This window comes from Citrus sinensis, chromosome 5, assembly GCF_022201045.2.
Source record: "Citrus sinensis cultivar Valencia sweet orange chromosome 5, DVS_A1.0, whole genome shotgun sequence".
Taxonomy (NCBI): domain Eukaryota; kingdom Viridiplantae; phylum Streptophyta; class Magnoliopsida; order Sapindales; family Rutaceae; genus Citrus; species Citrus sinensis.
The window spans coordinates 17953235-17957515 of NC_068560.1; the positions used below are offsets into that span (position 1 = coordinate 17953235).

At 32.6% G+C, this 4281-nt stretch overlaps 1 long non-coding RNA gene across 1 annotated transcript; it reads left to right on the forward strand.

Annotated features, from left to right (window-relative positions):
- On the forward strand, positions 1-1467 carry LOC127902045 (uncharacterized). The gene is made up of 2 exons (XR_008054464.1): positions 1-664; positions 1109-1467. It is a non-coding gene; the product is annotated as an uncharacterized LOC127902045 (long non-coding RNA).
- Positions 1468-4281: the final 2814 nt, after the last annotated feature.

A 4281-nucleotide genomic window follows, 5' to 3' on the forward strand; every position in this document is an offset into this window, starting at 1 on the left:
ACGGCGAGAGACTCGAACAGTTGAGTTTTGATGAATTTAGATTTCAAATTCAGTTGGATACTTTAGGAGTTTTGTGAATTGTGATTTTGGGGAAAATAAGGGCCTGTTTGGTATCGTTTTTGGGCTAGTGTTTTCATTTTCATTTTCGGAGTACTGATGTAATACATGTTTGGTGGGCTAAATCCAAAAACAAATTACAAAATAAGAAATCCAAATCTACTTTTTATAACTAGCAAAGCAAAAACATGTTTAACATGTTCTCTACTTATTACAAAGCCAAACTCAAAAACAAATCAAAAAACAAAAGCCAACAAAAAATTTCGTTCACGAATTTCCTGATCTACTCACAACGAAGCTGACTCACGGTGCTCTCTCTACCTCCTTTCTTGATCTGCTCACAACGAAACTCTCTCTCTCCCTCTCCTTATCTTCGCCGATCTACACATAACAGCAAGCTTTCTGTCCTTTTCTCTCCAGATCTGCTCTCTCTCTATGTGCCCATCTCGGTTGATGCACTTCATCTCCGATGCCGTTGCTGCTTCATCTCGATCGACGTCGCTGCTGCTTCATCTCCGTCGCCGCTAGTGCGCCATCTCGCCGCAACCACTGCTGCTCCATCCAACTACCTCGACTGCTTTTGCCCTCTCGGCTCCATCTTTGTTATGTGAGTTGCTGATATTTTTCTTTTTTAAGGCTTGCATACAATCGAATTTGCTATCCATTGGGTTTTAATTTGCTTGGGAAAATAGTGAATGTTGAGAATCTTTGTGTTTGCTAGTAATTTTTTGTATCATTCCCCTTCTTTCTTATATTTAATAATTATTTTCTATTTGGTAAATATGATTTTGTTGGCATGAGATTGATTAAGTTGGTGTTAGTATAAGAACATTGTCCAGTTTAATTGGATGTTGGCAAACTGCTACCGTGAATTATATTCGATGGGTAGTTATTTTTTAAAATGTGAATTAATTTTTTTTAAATGTGGTTTGCTGTTTTGTTGCCGATACACATGTTCCGTTTGTTCTGTCACTCCATGAATACCATTTTGACATGAATTTGTGTTATTAAAAAAAGAAAATGATTTAGGTGTGTTAGCTTTTTTTCTTAGCCAAGTTGGAAAGATCAATATGTTGGCCTGGGAATTGCCATCAGAAATCATAAGGGAGAATTTGCAGCTGCTGCTGTAAAGAAATCCAGTTTTAATGGCAATGTAGCAATCTGCAGAAGCTGAGACAGTTAATTGGGGTCTAGAAATTGCAAAAAATGCAGCATGTGTCCCTCTAATTGTAGAGTCTGATTGCAGCTTCTATGTGGCATGACTACACACGTAATGCATAATGTCTACCATGTAATTTTTTATAATTATTTTATTTAAATTATGTGTTGTAATATATATCTTAATTATAATGTAAAAACAATGACAATGTAATTTTTTTTTATTAATGCTAAAACTAAAATTTATCATCATGTAATTTTTTATAATAATTTTGTTTAAATTATTATGGTATATTTGTGTATGTATTAGTTAAACAATTATTTTGTAACAATAAACATGACTTAAATGCTTAGTCGAAATTATTTTTGATTTATCTCCAGCAAGTGTCGCAGAGATGAATGCTACAAGAGATGGAATTGCAGCTTTTATCTGGCATGATTACATACGTAATGTATAATGTGTATCATGTAGTTTTTTTATAAATATTTTGTTTAAATCATGTGTTGTAATATAGATCTTAATTATATAGTGTAAAAACAATGACAATGTCAAACTTCTTTTTAATTAAAGTTAATTCTTAAACTTTATTATCATGTAATTTTTTATATTAAATTTGGTTAAATTATTTTGTTGTATTTGTGTGTATTAGCTAAATAATTATTTTATGACTATAAATATAATGTAAATGATTAGTAAAAACTGTTTTTGAAAAAAGCATTACCAAACGCATATTCTCTGTTTTTATCATTTTCAACTGTGTCTACCAAACGCATATTACTGTTTTCAGTTTTAAAATATAGGATATAAAAAATGATACCAGACGTATATTTAAATTCGAAATATAGTAACTGCAAAACACCATTTTCATTTTCGTTTTTATTCTCAGAAAATACAAATTCAAAAACAATACCAAACAGGCCCTAAAGATTCCTGTAATTATTAGATTTATTTTTGTTCTTTTATAAGTAGTAATGAAGGCAAATTTATAAATTATAATTAACTATCCTTTTTTCAAAAAGCTTAGCCAACTCTTAGTTTCGCCTCTAATCGTGGGGTTAGAATGTTACAATTCATAAGTTGTAGGACAGAAGTTTCGAAAAACACTATTTGATGGATAAAACCACAAAACGGATGAAAATGTTGGGTCGATACCACTTGGGCCTAGACCAAAGCTTGGGTTTTGCAACCAAATTGGGCTTGGGCTCTGGTTAAGGCGAGCTTTTAGGCTGGTTTCTGTTTAGCTTATTAAAATGGAAAGTTTTAGCTCCTAATTTTGCACCCATATTTTAGGTCATTGGAGGTTTAAGGTTTTTCTTACTAAAATCTTAAAATTAAGTTTTAGCTCCCAACAAAATGAATTATTATATATTTATTTGATTAAGGACATGTTTAATAATGCTGTAACTTTTAAGATAATTACAATTAACTAAGAGTGGCAAAACGAATAAACGAATTGAATTTGAATCAAATTATAAAGAATTGGGTGAAAATTCGATGGATTCAAATTCGATTCCTTTGATAAACGAATATTCATTTAATTCATTTAAAGTACAAAATTAAATTAATCGAATTGAATTTGCAATTTGTTTAATTCATTTATGTAGAAATATTTATTTTGTCTTGTTATTATAGCTTATAATAAAGAAATTGCTCTACAAATTTTTAGATTTATGGATAAATTAATGATAAATAAGTAATTTAATTAAACGAATAATAAACAAATAAATTCATACTTGATTCATTCATGAATCATTTACTAAATGAATTCTAAATGAATCAGTGATCTCAAATACATATTTGAGTTTGTTGATTTAGCGAATCAAATCGAATTCATCTATTTATTAAACGAATTAATTTTTTTCAAATCCAAACCTATTTAATTTGACTCGAATCAAATTTAATAAATGATTCTTGACCCAAATTACCACCCCTACCCCTACTTGCTTTTAAAAACTAATGTCAAAATAAAGAAAATTACACAATAAGCAACTTTTACAAAATTTATTGGACGCTATTTTTGTCAAAAATTATAAAATAAGCAGCTTACTGAGTTTCAACCTCAATCCCAAATGTGGCCAAAACAGCTTGCGAATGTTAACGTTGTAGCCAATCTTGTCAACGACGGTTGGAACAAGTACGAAGGTGGTAAAATATATGTTGGAGGAGGAGCATTGACAGAATGACAGCAATTGGAGGATCAGGCTTGGCTTACAGCTTAACTTGTATGGGTTTCTTGATTATGCATGGAAAGATGTAATGAGCAATAAGGAAGAAGTTGGGCACTTAGTGGTTTAGGGACTTCAACTTTCTAGTGATGGTGCTGCTATTGTTCGAACTATCACCGTCAATTCTCAAGGAGCCACCAGAAGGTTGCACCACCCTCTTGGCAATACACTTCCATTGCGGTGGAGTGAGTATGAATTGGAGTTATTGGAGACCTAATGATGATGTAGGACGATCCTAGACTTTAATTATTTTAGTACTTTTTTGTTATTTTTCGTTTAAATTGCAGACAAATTAGATATTTTTATAGATTTTCATTCTCCAATTCAATTGTGATTTATTCTTGCTGTTCGATTTAATTTAAAGAAATAGGTTTCGATCTTGTCATTATTAATTTCCATTAAGTTATTCAATAAAAATCCATTTTGTTTACCCTCTTGGGTTCATTATCATAGTTTGGGGATGAATAGGATATTGAAAATAAAGCGCCACTTGTCGATGAAGGGTGCCATGACTTTAAGTGATCACTGTAGGCTCTTTGGGTACCCGACCTACACCATAAACTCGGTACCCGAGATACTCGACCTACACCATAAGCTTGGTACCCAAGATACCCAACATGCACCTAAAGATGGCCAATGTGCAGGGTGGCACGGGCACGATATGTGTCCATATAGCACGGCACGACATGAACAAATTTCGGTAGGGCACGCAGCACAACACGACATGAGCGTGGACTGGGTCGGGCCTAGAATTTTAGGCATGTGGGCTTTAAAAGCACGGCACGATAGAGATAGGTTAAAGCATGGCACGCGAAAAGACACATAATAAGCACGCTTCAT